We start from the raw sequence: 16612 nt of genomic DNA, 5'->3' as shown, positions 1-16612 counted from the left end.
TGCAGCAGGCACAGCAGGCCCCCTTCAAGGGCAGCTCTACGAAGGTACCCGCCCACACGGGGGACATCAGGGTGATGGGAAGTCCCCTCCCTACAGAGCATCCCCCCCCCCATTGGAATAGCCCTTTCTCTAGAGGCTCAGAGCTCCGCTGAAACCTGAATATCCTTGGAAGGTAAAGCCCTTTTTACCATTTCCACATTTATATGAATGTGCTTCCAATCTCATTCTTTCCTCCAAGCCAGTTGTGATTGAATGAGGAGAAAGTTTCACAAAAAAACAAAAACTATATACAAAGAGGGGTAAGACATTGGAAGATACCTTTTATTGGGGATTAATCCCATTCTCTGGGCCATTCCCATCTAAGTCTGGGCCTCTCCTAAATTGGAATAGCACTGGTGGCCAGTCTTGGCCAGTCTCCTATATGGTCTGTGGATCAGTCATCTGAAGTTCCATTGATCTGAATTCTCAATAATAATGTGCTCATTCTTCCAATATTACTGCACTCTGACTATGTGCTGGGCACTATACTAGACTTTGCACAGGGAATATAAAGCTGAGGAATTCTAATCTATCTCAAAGTCAAGTGCCCAATATATGGATGAGGATCACCTGGGTTCACAATACCACTCATGACTAAGGTATTAAGGAAGCACTTGGTGTTTATCTACTGGATTGCTACTCACCCCACAGTGCTGTGATGTACCATTAGTCCTAGAAAATATCATTATTCTCAATTTACAGAGAAATTGATGGAGGTCCAGGGGGTAACGTCAGTGATCCCCAAACTTGATCATCATCAAAATTACCCTGGGAGGTTGTTTAAAATGTTCTCCTCAGTCCCTTATGGGGACATTCTCATTCAGTTGTTCTGGGAAGAACCAGAGAAATTATTTTTAAAGCACCAGAATGACTCATAAGCACAGTCAAATTGAAGAAACACTGTTACAAGCTAAGCACAGCGTTCTTGGACAGCTTTTCATTCGACCTTCACAATATGGGAAATAAGAATTATTATATTATTATCCCCATTTTACATGTGAAGCAGCTTCTGCACAAAAATCAATTGGCTCAAAAAACAAAACAAAACAAAATCTCTCTTTCTCCATTTTCCTTTTCATCTGTTAAAAACAAAGCAATGGAACTACCATAATTGATTATCTCATAAACAACCAATTATGACATCGCTATTTGCAAAATCTCTTTTGGTCTTTGTACTATCTACATAGAAGCAAACAGCATGCTATGAATCTAAATAAAAGTAACCCAAGACATCAGCTAATGTCTTTTTTCATTTTGCCATCAACATTAAAGATACTTAAGAGATACAACAATGTAATGGATGGAATTTATGTAAATACCGAATGAAATAAGCCAATTATAAAAAGGCCTGTTTGAGACAATCAGGTAATTATGATTATGAATTGGGTATTAGGTGGTTCCAAAGCATTACTGTAATTTTGTTAGGTGGGATAATGGCCGCATGATTGTGTAAGAAAATATTCTTGATTTTAGATATGCATAGCGTCTATGGGTAAAGTGACATGATGTCTGGAATTTACTTAAGTACTTCAGCAAAGAGGGAAAAAAGACAAAACAAACATGACAATATCTTGACAATTGCTGGACTTAGGGGATGGGAATATGAGGACTTTAAGATATGTTCAAAATTTTTACAATAAAACATTTTTTAAATCAACACCTTCACTTCTCCAAAGTGCCATTTTCTCCTTGTAAAGGCAAGTTCTCAACATCTATTAAAGCAGCTTGCCAATAAGCATGATTATGTATCAGATATTTCCCACACGTCTGTTTTTTCTAATTCATTCTTCAAAAAAGGTTGTTTTTACCAAAGGCCATGAAACATACTTAGGCTAAAAAAATCTTTATTTATCTGAAATTCAAAATCTAACTAGTATCTTATTTTTTTATTTGCTGGGTCTGGCAACTCTAGGCAAGGAATGCATGCTTTGGTGGGGAGATATGTTCAAATTAGCGTTTGGGGGTCATTGGTCCAGCTGCAAAACATATATTAGGTAAAACATGACTTGTTCCATTCAACTTACAAAATACATATACTGAGGGCCTAGTGTACTAATATGCAAAGATGAACAGAAGATAGTTCCTACTCTTAAGAAATTCACAGTGTAATGAGAGAAGGCCACCAATTACAAGATAATGTAAGTTGTTCCTTAATTTAACTTATGATATTATCTGTGGCAGGCACTATTAGTTTTCTACTCAGTATCTGTGCTTCTCCTTGTCATTAATAATAGAATCCAATTTTATTTGTAATGCAATGTGCAAACCCTCAGGCAATGGATCATGCTTGGTCTAGGTCACTATTTCTCAAACTTTTTTTCATTATTACCTGCCTCAGAGCACTTTCATACACTTTTTTCCTAGATTACCCCCCGTATGAAATTTTAATACCATATATATATCACGTCTGTTTATATATTGTATGTATATCTGTGCTTTCATCCATAAAAAGAGTAAGATTTTTTTCTGCCTTACCTCCCCACCAGTAAACAACATTCTCCTCCTTAGGGAGGAGAACAGCACCCCACCCCATCCACCCTCACCCCATCCTCCACACTACCCCTCTACTCTGACCACAGTCCTCACCCTCCCTCCCCGGGGAGAGGATGCCTGGTCTAAGGCAATTTTAACAATTCTACTTCCTGTTCCCTCACCTTCCTTGCAGCTGGGCTGGCCATATAGCCCAGTCGTAGAAATGACAAGAAAGTTGATACCTGTTTGGGAGCTCTCTGGGAAAACTCTTGTTTTCCTAGAAAAAGCAACAGCCACTGCCAGGTCAGCCTCCTTTTCCCCTCTACCCAACTCCACACCTCTCGATGGAGGACAAGGCTGGAATCTGTATGTTGCAACCATGATGAAAGAAAGACCTGAGGACTGTGGGGGCAGAATCATTGAGCCACTGAACCAGTGGCAGAAACACAGACTTCCAGACTTCTTGTTACGTGGGAGAAATGAATCCGGATTTTTGTCAGTTACTGTTAGTCCGGGATTGTATAACTTGCAGCTGAAAGTATTGCTAACTGATGTCGTGTCTTGTCTCATGAGCAGCAGCTTGTCTGACATGACCGTGGATTATTGTTAAACCGTAGCCAGAGAGAAGCACAAACAAAAACAGACGTAAAGTATGATCAAGAGTATTACACAAGCAAACAGGAGATTTCACTCTTGTTTAAAAGGAAAATGCTCCCCATCACTAATCAACCTTTCAAATTTTAAAATACTCCAACTAATATTTGGCATTTGAATTGAACAAACTTTGAGATATTTGATTTTACTGTGTAGCAAAATGGCCATGAAAGGCTTCAAGATAATTTTCCTACTTTATACCAAAATGAATATATAATGATTTGCCTAGTAGGTATGTCTTTCAAAATATTTGAAAGTCAATTATTTCTAAATTAAATATTTAAGATGCATAAGGAATGTGCTTCTTAAAGGACCCCTTTGGGAATCTTTTCACATGTTAAAAATTTTAAATAATCATCTATATTCATCATTTGAATATTTTATATTTTACTTAAATTCTGACACTAGCTAAAGCTAATTCTCTCTTATTTTAAAAGCATACACCCCACACACTCCAACATCTCTCATTAAAAGTGATTTTTCTATGGCTTATCAAGGTTCAAGATAAAAGAGACTCAAGAGCCCTCTAAATCTAAAGATCCTCAAAAATCTTAAAAGATAAAATTTAATTATAGCTTTAGGGCTTTCAAGCATTAGGTTTTTAAAAATGTCAAAATAATTCTTATATCAAAATCATTTTATTAGTTTCACTATTAACCTCACACCATAAATTGGCTTTCTTTTAATAAAGATTTTTGACCTTTTTATTATAAAAATAATGCATGCAAATCACAGAAAATACAGGAAAAATAAAAATCAGTTTAAAATTACATGTAATCTCATACACTAGGTGATAACTTTTGACATGTTGGTTCATCTACCCCCATATTGTTAATTCATGTACAAAAACTACATAGATCTTTTAAAACAAATATATATAATTTTGTGCTCTGAGTTTTTCATTTATTAAACATTCTTCAAAAAATATATTAATGAATATTTAATAGGCTTAAGTATAATGTATTTAATCATATCTTTCTGTTGGACATTTTAGATGATTTTTAGGTTTTTCTATTATTTAAAAAATCATGTTGAAAATCTTTGCTTTTATAATAAAACACTTATTTTTTTCTTAGGAATAATTCTTAGAAGTAGCCACAGGACATGAACGTTTTAAAGCTACTCATTCATCCTGCCTAGTTACTTGCAGTTTTTCTGAAAAGAAGCCTTTCTAGAGCCATCTAAAATAATTCAAAATAATAATTTAGACCAGAGCATATTAAGTGGTGAAAAGAAAGGATCACTGAATTTTTTTCCCTTGACTGGTGATACTGTTTATAGATTGTACTTTCACCAATATTTTATAAAAAAAGGAAAAACTTGATAAAGAATCTAAAAGTTCTTGATTAGACTATAAAAGAATGTGAAGGCAAGTAACTTTGTCTTATTGTTTATCCTGCGTTTTACTCTAGTCATTAATTTGTTAAAGATCTAGTACTTAGGAATTTTTAAGCACTCTCAAAATTGGCAAAAGAAGTGAAAAGTAATTATAATTGGTAGATAAAATAATGAGCTACATACCTGTTGAGAAATAAGGCCAATCATGACCAAATATATAAAGGAAGGATATATCACCTCCACATAGTGTGAATGAATGTAGGAAAAATTTTAAAGTACGATCATTTCAGCCCTCTAAAGAAAGGACCAGTAAATAAAAGGAAGCTTTAAGATAATATAACTTGATACGTTTGACTGGTCGCAGGTCGAAAAAAAAAATTGAACACGAGCTTAAGCTGAAGAGCTGTTAACTTTTTTTCATGAGAACAATTGCACAATCTAGTTTCTAAACTGAAAACCACAAGAGTCTAGCCCCTGTTGGAAGAGAAACTTTTGTTTTTCCTTCCATATCTGTGTGTGTTGGGCCTTTCCTGGATGGCATGTCAACTGAGTAGCCCTTGGGGAAATCCAAAACTGTTGGTTTGGGTTTTGAACTTTTGGTCCAAGTTTTACATAGAACTCCCTGGCTGCCATGCCAAAACTGCCTCTGTATCTTCATGGCTGTAAAATTTAATAGAAACATTCTCACAGTCTACATTTTGAAATCGCTTTTCCTGAGATGTAGAGGATGAAAAGAAAGAAAAATTAGTTACAGGACTCAGGAAAGATACCATAGTTGCTTGCCCTTCATTAATTCAAGTGATCCATTTGAACATCAGCTGTATTTCTATTATATTAAGAAGCAATGTTTACTTTAAGCTTCTTTCTATAGATTCTGCACATTTTGGATGGAAAGCGCTAGCATGATGGTGTTTTTAAAATGAAAAAATTTGAGTACTCAGAAATAAAATGTATACATGTATATTTAGGTTAAAGGCATATGCCACATTTGCTACAATGAAGAGTGTATTACTGTTATATTTTTAAAGTCAACATTATTACGGATATTTCTCTGATATTATAGGATATTCTGTGTATAGGAATATAGTGACAATATCATCTTAGTAAATGTAGGAAATTGTGGTACCGTCGACATGTAAGGTTTTTCTGCCTTTTCGTCTCCTGTTTCCTGTATATATGTCCTACACCCTCTTCTACTGCTTATCTCAGGAAAAGGAAGAGAGAAAGAAAGACTATCAACATAAATTACAGCAAATTACTGCCCAAAGACATTGGGGTTTGAGGAAAATCAGGTTTTACCACCAAAAAAGTATACCAAGTGGGATTTCTAGACCTCTAAGTGTTTTTGTAGCTGATGACAGTGGTTTTACACCATTTAAATCATTTAAATTAAATTTAAATTTAAATCCAAATATATGGCTTTCCTTTTCCATATTATAAGGAATCATCACAGGCGTTCTTACACTTCTCAATTATAGTTGAGATCATTTTCAGCTCACGATTGGAACAAAGGCAGGCAGAATTTTTTGTGGCAATTGAGAAAAAGGGTCATGATAAGATATGTGTATTTAGAAGTACTCAAGAAGGCAACAGCTGGAATAGCACTAGGGGAAAGCAAAGGCAAAGTAGAGATCCTGCCCAAAAGAAAGGATCCTCTGAAAGAAGGGAAAAGCATCAAGGCAGAGATATACGCCAGTCGGTTCCTCATATCAGCAACTAGGTTGCTAGGCTTAATGCCACGCAGGGGATGCAGTCTCCAGGAGACAAGAGGGATGGAGAGTTTGCCACTGTCCTGTGATGTACGTGGAATATTTCTGTTTCGTGGGCTATAACTGAGGATTCTATGATGCAGTATTACTATTAAAATGCATTAAATGTATTCAATTAAAATACACTGAATACTTTGAAAAATAGATTGAGTACACTGAATTGAAATTGGAAGAAGACCTAGTCATGGTGTACAATAATTTAAATGGTTGCAGAAGGTCAGGTCACTAATTACTGGAATGTATTTGCTACGGATTTTCCTTTTCTATCTTACACCATGCCAGACTAAGAGAAGCCTGACTCATTTTTTTGCCAGTTGCTCATACTTTTTCTCTGGAGGGCTGAAGACAGGGTGAATTTCCCCTCCCCATCCTCTATCTCCCTCACTCTATTAACATGACATGATAATATGGTTTTATCACTTTTAACAGAGTTGGCTAATTTAAACAGACAGATTTGGGGTAAATTTCGACACCCTGCCTAAGCCCTTATCACCATTCAGGTGGACAAGAGATTAACAATGCCATGAGTTTTTGCCGAAAACAGCCAGTTCCCTGAATTGCAAATCAAGTACCCACTAACAGAAGATGGCCAAGTGGGCTTCTGTGGTCTAAAGACTACACAGGAAAAGGACTATCTCCAAAGTCATCAGGGCCCAAACAGATGTTTAGCTTCAGATAGGAAAACCAACATTTTACCCTCAGAAGCAAGTACATTACACACCTGCTAATGCCTTCACCTCTAAAAGCAGCCTGGCTGGGTACCCAGTAGTCCCTGAGTACCATTCACCACACTCTGGAGTTGGCCAGATCGATTTTTACAACCTGCCTGCATTTCTTGTGCCATCCAAGGTACAATATGACAGTAAAGAAGGCGTTAAAGTAGAATTAGAGACTGTTTTCTCAAGTGGGAACTGATCCTGGCTTCACATAAGAGAATTCAGAATTAGGACTTAGGACATTCATCTTATGTACTCTGAGAAGAACCAGCTCTAGCCCTGCATGTTTACCCAACGTAAGCATGCAGTGCTGTAAAATGACACACTATCCACCATCTTGTCCTCATGTTCGCCATCAACCGGAGAGTCAGTATTTGTCTTTAGCAACTAAATCTGACATCAGCAATAACCAGAACTTTCTCAACCCCTGCAAGTCTCCCTCTGCTGTATTGATAGCCTTGAAGCAAGATTTCTTAATATGATTTTGGACTACGGCAGGTGCAATTTACAGGATCCCTAAATCTCTTAGAAGTGTATGGTAAACGTGCATGTCCCTGGACATGTGCTGTTCCTCAGGGAGAAGGTCTTTGGTGCTCATCAGATTCTCAAAGGAATCTGCGGCCAAAAAAAGTGATTAGGAAACACTGCTCTGAAGTGTGAGCCAATTAGTCCATGCAAAGCCCTGTTAAGTGGGGAACAGGACAGTCAGCAGATGCTGGTAGAAAGAGGTCTGACTTCGGGTGCTGGGCCCTTGCACATCCAACAGACATTCAGTTATGCCTTCCAAACTCAGGAATACTGTTGATTTGTCCTTGATTTATCAGGTCATGTCCCAAGAGATTAGCGACCTCGATGATAGAGAATATGAAACCTTTTTTGAAGTTAATGAACCTTCAGTGTAAAGGTGTAAGAATCCAAGATGTTAAAGGCGATTTGAGAGCTTACCACTATCACTAAAGTTCTAAAGCCAGGGGGGTACGTAGTCTCGGGACCATGGCTTCTGCTACTGCAACATTTACTTTCAATATGTTTGTTCTGTGGTACATATGTTGTTGCCACAGCATCTGTCTAATTGTTATTACTACTTTGAGTGCTACAGTTCTATATATAAAGTACTACATTTCATCAAAAATTAGACTCCTACCCCTCTTTAACATGATATTATCATACACTGAGGCCCAAATGTGTTCTGAACGTAGCACCACATATCTCAGGTTCATTCTTGATTACCACCTCCCAGTGATTTGATGTTAAAGTATTCATGGGTCCTTGACTCTCCCTATGACCATTTATCTCTGTGCTTCCCCTGTGTAGTTTCCCTGTTTACAGCTACTTCCAAATACTTGACAGCAGTTACTTAACAGTAGAGGAGAATTTTGTGGCGCAAACTGTATTCCCCTTTAAGGAAGTATTACAAGTACGGCCTCCTGTTTTTAGTTTTTTTCTACAGATTCAACACAATAACTTGTCTGTTCTCGGTTTTCTCTGTCGTCACATCTCTTTTACATCGTAAGCCCTTCGATCCTAAGCCTCATGGTAACAGGCTCACCCCTCAACACACAAATAAACACACACACACACACACACACATAGATACACGTTCCCTGGGTCAACCCAAACTATTAACTTTAATCCAGTAGTATTCCTCAGAGGATGATCTGCAGACCATCTATATCAGAATCTTTATGAGATGGGAATATTTGTTAAATATGCATATTCCTGCTGGCCTCCAGACCAACTGGATCAGAATCCATGGAGGTGGAAGCCACTTTTGTTACCATGGCCCCCATCCATCCAGGTGACTCTTAAACACACTAAAATGTGAAAACTTTTATTTAGAAGAACTATTTTCCCATACACAGTCAATCTCTTCTTCCTGACTGGCCCTAATGAAACCTCCTTAGCATCCACCACTCCAGCCTGCCAGGATCCTAACTCCCTTTACTGTACCCTCCCCAGGGACTCATTGTCCACATCTACATGGCAAAAGCAAGCCTCATCTGGTCCACAAAACTCCTCAAAGCCTTCCCTTTAAATATTAAAACTACTTAAGATCACTTATCTACAGGCTTTCTCCACATTTTTTTAATGCACACACACCACACCTACAATGCATGAAGTAAGAACAAAATTCTACTATTTCACCATTCTAACACACCAAAAGCTTTCATTTTTTTACACACGTTTAATCCTCATTCAAAATGAAACCAGAATGTAAGTGCAAATTTTAGTCCTGATTTTCTAACTTAACATCAAATCAAATATATTTTCATAACTATCCTAACTATAACCATGACCTGTAATGACCACAAAATATTCCATGGAGTTAGTGCTGCCAGAATCACTTTTGCTTAATATTTTCAGATTTTTCTGGTATAATAACAATACAGTGAATGTGTTTGTCATGTTATTATTTCCTTCTTTAAATTATTTATTTAGAATAAATTCCCAGAGGTAGAATTAATGGATTAAAGTATATGAGCATTTTAATGGCTCTTGACACATATTGCCAAGTTGCCATGATTGTGTTTTACACATTTCCTCAGTGATGATATGCTGCTAAATGTTTATTTAATAGCCTTGCCTTAAAAAAAAAATGTGGAGAGCCTAATTTACAGTGTTAGCCAATTTTTGTGGTGTAAATAGTCCCACCATGGCCAGTTTCAGGTTACAAATATGACACCACAATGCAGAGTTGGAAAGAGATGCTTAATAGCATGCCATTGTATAATATTTCTTTCACACAGATAATCTGAAGTAGCTAACTTCAAGAGCATAGATAATAGTCAAATGTGGTAAATAATTGGGAAGTAATGAGTTTTGAGTATTACCTTTATTTTTAATATAATTAATGTAACTTTGATTTATAGAATTTTTTTTTAATTTTCAATAGTGATTGTGTTTAACCACTGGCTTGTGAAATTTCTGTAAATATTACCATCAGCTCTTGCAAGCAAATACAGGCAGGCTCCTGCACACCGCTGGATATATCTTACTTGGTATTTTGCAAAAGCACATCTTTTTTTTTTTTTTTTTTACATTGAAGTCATTGAAAATTCATCTTATTCCATCTGTGTCAGAAGCAATAACCATGCTTTTCAGTTAGCAGATTATGATAACACATAATGAATAAAACATAATACAAAAAAAGATAGAGCAGGAGGTCTACCTGGATCAATTAATTCTGCCCATCCTCCCCCAGTTCGGACAATACTCTCTTCATGTGTTCATTTTACTAGTGTTTTTCCATGGATCACCTATAACAACTACTCACCCATTTATTTACTCAAACAATGAATGGATGACTGTATATAGTTCTCATGGCAAATGTGATGAGAACCATGTTAACCACTCTCTTCCTTGGTTTTCTTTTCTACGAAATGGGGAAGAGGTCACTGCTGACTTCAACTTTACAAGAAACAAGTGTAGTGATAAGAAGACTCTAACTTACGCTCTAATAAGCAATTGAGCATTCTGTAATGCTTGGAATTTTTCTTCTAAAAGTAATTTATTAGTTTTCTGTTTTACTGAAAAAGAGACATAGAGAGGTTTGGCATTTCTTCCCAGGAAAGCAAATTCTTTTCTTTGGGCTTTCTCTGAGTACTACTGAATAGCCTCTACATGTATAGAACACTTTAGAATTTTTAAGTGGCACCCACATTTGCTTGTTAAAATGTAAGTACAGTTGACAAAGACTCTAAACATGCTCACATCCTTGACTGAATCATCCCACTCCCAGGAATTCTCCTAAGAGATAAATTCTAAACGAAAGAAAATGTTTTTGTGTGACGTTATTATTCATAATAGAAGGAAGATCATTTTACCTCATTTCAGCACTTACTCAACTTATCATCTCAGTGCCTGGTGCCCTGGTAGGAGAGTTCTGGATTAATGGCTCCCAGATGCTCACCTGTAGAACAACAACAAGTCACCTGGAAGAAAAACATTTGCATTTTTATGATACAGATTCCTGGACCCCACTCCAGGGCTGGGTGTGATACATGAGAATTGGTATTTTTGAAAAGCTTTCCAAGGGATTTTGATGTCCAGCCAGCTTAAGGAACTACGATTCTAGGCCAGAACCAGACAAATCAAACCATCTCTGAACTGTGGTCCACATCCAGGGAACAACAGTATGACAATGTCTTATTTAAGGCATCGAGAAGTTACTCAGGACAGTCAAGCAACTGCTGGAGTCAAATGACTGAAGAGCCGCAGAGGGGCAGCCTTAATTCTGGCACCTTCCCCTCTCTCTGTTCACCCTTTCCATCTCTGCCACCCGCACCCCCTTGCTCTCACTGCCCAACCCAGACTCAATACTGCCCTGCTGCCTTCCAGCAGACTCCACTTTGCCGCCCCATCCTGACTTGTGTCCACCCCCTTCCATACAAAGAACCCCCAGATCTCCTCCCTCATGACATTAGTGGGGCTCTAGAAAGAAAAACAGTATTACGATTTGACCAAAGTAATCTACATGTATAATTGAGAATCCTCTGAATAATGAACATATAAATCATATTTGCATTTTTAAAGGCCACTTACTAATCCTAAAGAATCTATGACCTGAAAAAAGAGTGGAACAGGAAAGCAGGGTGCTTTTTAATCTTGGCTTTCACCCACACCCAAGCATCCAGAACCCAAATAAGCACTTTGGTTATTTATTGTCAAAACGGTCCCAACTCCTGAATAGAAGTGTTTTTTTCAGCTGTTCCTTGTTAACACTAAAATTAAAATATATAACATAAAATAAATAATTTAACTTAAACTGGCCAAGGAAGAAGAGTCACCCTCTTGCCTCTAACTCCAAGTACTCTATAATTCCACTCAGAGCATTCAGAGAGCATTATCCACAGATGTCCACAAATAACACAGCAGTCACTCAGAGAGTTGTCCTCTAAGTGAGAATTTGCTATGGAAAGGCTTAAAAAGTCAATTTCTAATCTTGTTTTCCTTTTTTCATATGCATTTTTGCTATAAAACATCCAGCCCTGTGCCTAATCCATGCTTGGTGCTCCAAAAATATTAATCCCCAGCCTCTACCTTCACCCCCACTTTACTGGAATTACAAAAGTCACTTTACAGCTATCTTGTTCCCAAGCCAGCAACCATATATTATCTTCATTCTAATGTTCCCAGCCTTGGTAAGACTCATAATAGCTATATTTACTGAGAGTTTATTTTATGCCAGGCACTAGGCTAAATGCTTTACATATTTTTATCTCATTTTATCCCTACAACAACCCTCTGGAGTAGATATTTCCAGTTATTGTTAGAGCTACTTTACAGATTTTTGTTTTTTAATATCTGAGGATTGAAGAAGTTAAGTAACATGTCTGAGGTTCTCATAGATCAGAAGCAAGAGCACCAGGATTCAACACAAGGCAATCTGGCTCCAAAGTCTGGGTTCTTATTCACCACGCTGTATCTTTGTTATTACGTGAACACAGATATTTCATGGCTCAGGAAAAAAAAAAAAAGTGCTCTGAATCATTAGGAAAGGAGCGGAAGCAAATCCACCACCTCTCATTCAGACACGCAAGGGAAACCATACATAGTTCATGGAATTCTTGTTCTGGTGTTTGAAGAGTAAAGACTTGCCTGTAACTGGACAGCCAACTTGTCCTTCCAAGGGGAAAGCCATTTTAATTACCGGATGATTGAAAGGCCTCCTTAAAATGTAGTACCCAGAAATGGAGGTCTTACAGGTACCCCAAGCCACACAAGGCTTTCTCAGCATGGGTGGTGTACTGGGGGAGAGAGTGGGGAGAGGGAGGTGAAGGGTCACAGACACGGAGATGCACAACACAGCCCCAAGCATGAGGAGGGAGGACCCCCAGGCAACCCCCCACATGGAATTCTGCTGGAGCTACGAAAGCAGAGGAAAAAGAGCCTGATGGCCCAAAGAGACCAGAAAACCACTGAATAGAGCCTCTTCTCCTCAGCAGTCTCTCAAGGCCCTCCATAATCTGTCTACATCTTAATTTTCCAAGCTTATTTTCTGCCCATATGTAAAACTAATTTTCTTCTTTTCTCAGGCCAATCTCCTCAACTAGACTGGTTGTCTCCCAGTACATCTCGCCTTTGTGCCTTTGACCACACAGTCCTCCTTCTCAGTCGACTCAATTCTCTTATCTTTTCAAGGCCCATGTCTTCCAGACAACTCCAGCCTACCCTCAAATCTTATTCTCCGAACTCCTATAACTCTTACAGCCTACAGCCACCCAACGCGACCCTTAATTCCCATCTTGTAGTGCCTCCTGAATTTTAGTTCTTACCCCGACTACTAGATTATAAGGTCCTTCAAAATAGAGAATTCTTTACATTTCTTATATCCTCCACAGCACCAGCTTAGAATGAATATGTGATTATTGACTACTTGTTGTTTAGTTGAATATTTCAATGGCAGCTTTAATTTAGTGGGGGAAAAAAACCCAAACCCAGTGATTTCCCAAACTTTATTTAGTTATGACCCAGGCTACTGACTGGTACGTCACAGCATGTCTCCAAATCAAACCACCTCAAAAACTAAGTTTAATCGAATTTAAAAATATATACTTATACATCATATACCACTTTTAGAAATTTTACATTGGGAATAGGTGAAATGAACAAGTTAGAAATTCAGATCTGAAACTGTATCATGTGGATTTTGGTTCTGTTTCTTTTCTGAATTAGAAATTTTTAAAACTCGTATTTGTACAACTTAGAGAATCTTTAGATTTACTTCATCAAACAGGGAGATATTTAAACTACCCAAATATTTGAGCTCAGTCATAGCAGTTACAAGCATATGAATTCTCTCGGAGAATATCTGGAAAACCAAAAAGCCAACTACTATAACTTTTAATGTTTCAAAAACTATGCATCTTGTTAGGACTTGGGGAAGGTGGTAGTTGGGTATCAGAGCAAACCCCCTTCCCCATACTTTACAACAGGCAGAACTGAGTAATTGCTATGTTTAGCCTATAATAAAAGCTAAATAAATTCGGAAAGATTTCTTTTGACTCTGAAGAAATATTTTTAATGAAGTAAAAATCTTACCTGTTATAGATTGCCAAAGAAATTTCTTGACACTAAAATGACTGACTCTGGAAGTCCAATTTGTTCGGAGCAGGTAAGTAAAAGCAAAAGCAGCGCAAGGCCTTTCACGGCTTTAATTTCCTCCTAGGATCGACAGTTCCTTCCTCCTCACGAATATAACCAATTCACATTGGAAGATGTTAAATTGTGAGAGTTGGGCCAGTGGAGACTCCAACCCACAGTGGTTGGGTTTAGTGTGCGCGGCGACTGAGGCAGCAGGAACAATCCGAATGTGACAAAAGAGATTAGCAAGTTCCTGTGCAGAAGTCAATTTCCTGTAGCTGGCTTCGCCGAAAAAGAAGGTTTCGTTTGTGTGGGTTTAGTGATGTGTGTGTGTGTGTGTGTGCGTGTATGTGTGTGTGCACGTGCGTATCTCGCCATGACAATATGAAAACTCCATCAGATAAGAGGTAGAAAAAGGCCTTTGCTGCATGGTTGGGTTTGTGTTGAATTTATCCTCTCCCTTGGAACCATTTCCCTCTCCCCTGTCCCCCATTTCCCACCAGCAAATCACCTATGTAAAACTGAAGAAAGGAAGATTGAAAAACTAAGATGATTCCTTAAGGAAGTGAAATGAATCAGGGAGAAAAACAAACAAACAAAAAAGGCTGTAAGGCCACACTACAGACTGGTCTTGATTAATTTAAGCTTAGGAAAAAAGCACTTTAGAAATGACATGTCAGCTTGGTGAACACACTGACTATGGAGGGAAATGGTAGGTAGGCGGTTTGCTTTGCTTTATTAATAACTACCAAGTAATGACTTGGAAAGGACAGACAGCCCCAGTGAGGACTCAGGCAGCCCCGTCCCGCGTTCGCCCTTTGATAGACCAGCATGTGTGTTTGCGGTACGTGACTGTGAGTTGTTTTCAGACTCCTCGGAGTTTCATTATTTGCCTCCAAACACAAATGTACTTGTTCTGTCCTTCGGTGCAATGCAGGTGTAGAGACCATCTGCACCTGTTTAGATTATGGATGAGTTGCCTACACAAACAAATTTAACTTTCGTGATGTGGTCACAATCCCCTATGCCTCGAATCTCTGAATAACTGTAAATGCTCCCTCCCAGGGTGAAATCTTGGTCAAATGCCTACATGCAGGATAAAAATCAACTCCATCAAGTCCACAGGCATTTATAGAGCCCCTGCTATGAGCAAGACCCAGTGCTGGGTGCTGGGGCTGGGGAGGGCACACAAGGATGAACGAGATGGAATCTCTCACTTGTCATGGCCTAAATCAAGCAGAGGGGAAAGATGTGGACATAAAGGAGATACCATGAGTCAGGACCTAATTACAGATCTCACTCAAAAAATCCCGAGACCCGAGAGTCAGGTGAAAGGAACAACGTGTGTCCAATCTTTGGCTGGTTAAAATAACCATTAGATGTTGACACAGATTCTCTCAAAATATTCCAGGGATCCTTGGCTGGCTTTCAGGAGGTCCTGCAGACCCACATGTATCATCTGAGGGCCAGCCTCATCATTGCAGACTCAGAATCCTGTCATGTGCCTGATCCTGTGAACTGAAGAGAAGCACACAGACCAAGACAGACATACAGACATACAGACAGACATACTCCCTGTGCTTGCAGCACCTACATCCTAGTGGGGGCAGACCAAAAACATTCATACAAATGCAATCATTACAAATTACAATAGCTGTTGCAAAGGAGTCAGAGAAGAAGCTGAGCTAGAGAGCAAGACAGTGTCTACGTCCCAGGGGTGGTCAAGGAGGGCCTCTTTGTGCAGCTGACATTTAAGATGAGACTTGAAGCTGTGAACCTCAGCTCTGGCTAAGAAGTTTTTAAGAAATAACCAGTACCTAGGCCCCACCCCCAGAGTTTCTAGTTTGATTTGTCTGGGTTGGGGCCTGGGCATCAGTGTAAACTCTCCAGTCATTCTAACGTGACTCTACTGCTCTAATGATGAAAAAGAGGAGCCTAAGGAGAGTAGAATGAAGGAAAGTCCAAACAAAGGCAATTGCATGTGCAAAGGCCCTGAGGTGGGAAGAGCTTGGCATGTTCAAGGGAGTGAAAGAGGACTGACATTGTCTGCTGGGCAGTGATAGCAGGGATAAACGGCGCAAGTGAGCAACAGAGATGGCTATGCAGCTACTAGGTCCACAAGAGACTCTTGCGTGAACCCAGGCATCAATTTGTTAATGTGCAGTAAGAACTCAATTTGGCAGGTGAGATCCTGAGCCCTCTGATAAGCTTCTTCCAGAAAATTCTCCAAGGAAAGCCAGATCACCATCATGGTGTTATTAGGTAAGCAGAACATATATCTGCTGGATATTTTATTTATTTACCTCTCGTTTGGGTTGACTGAGGGCAGCTTATAAAAATACATACATCTTAGCATGATAAAACAAATTTAAAAAAAGAAATGGAATGATGAGGCCAAAAGAAATGAAGGCAAAGATTAAGCTAAAACCAGGGATGAGGGTGATACCGAAAATGAAAACGCTGAGGAGTTCTAAACATTTACGCCACCGGCGTGAAGCAGCGAACACCACCACACAGAAAGCTGCGGGCCTACTGAACAAA

The 16612-nt window shown here is 38.7% G+C and overlaps 1 protein-coding gene across 5 annotated transcripts in view; it reads right to left on the bottom strand.

The window, feature by feature from the left end:
- The window catches only part of RHOH (ras homolog family member H), a 35332-nt gene extending 21028 nt beyond the window's left edge, over window positions 1–14304 (bottom strand). Inside the window, exons 1-2 of one of the 5 annotated variants that reach the window (XM_006188968.3) lie at window positions 14030–14304; window positions 10813–10920 (exon numbers count right to left, since the gene is read on the bottom strand). The gene's annotated coding sequence lies outside the window, so the exon portion shown is untranslated. The remainder of the gene's footprint in view (window positions 1–10812; window positions 10921–14029) is intronic. The other 4 variants (XM_014562825.2, XM_014562826.2, XM_032496292.1 and 1 more) reach the window with 4 other exon arrangements.
- Window positions 14305–16612: the final 2308 nt, after the last annotated feature.

This window comes from Camelus ferus, chromosome 2, assembly GCF_009834535.1.
Source record: "Camelus ferus isolate YT-003-E chromosome 2, BCGSAC_Cfer_1.0, whole genome shotgun sequence".
In the NCBI taxonomy this organism is placed as follows: domain Eukaryota; kingdom Metazoa; phylum Chordata; class Mammalia; order Artiodactyla; family Camelidae; genus Camelus; species Camelus ferus.
This window is presented reverse-complemented; position numbering and strand designations above follow the sequence as displayed.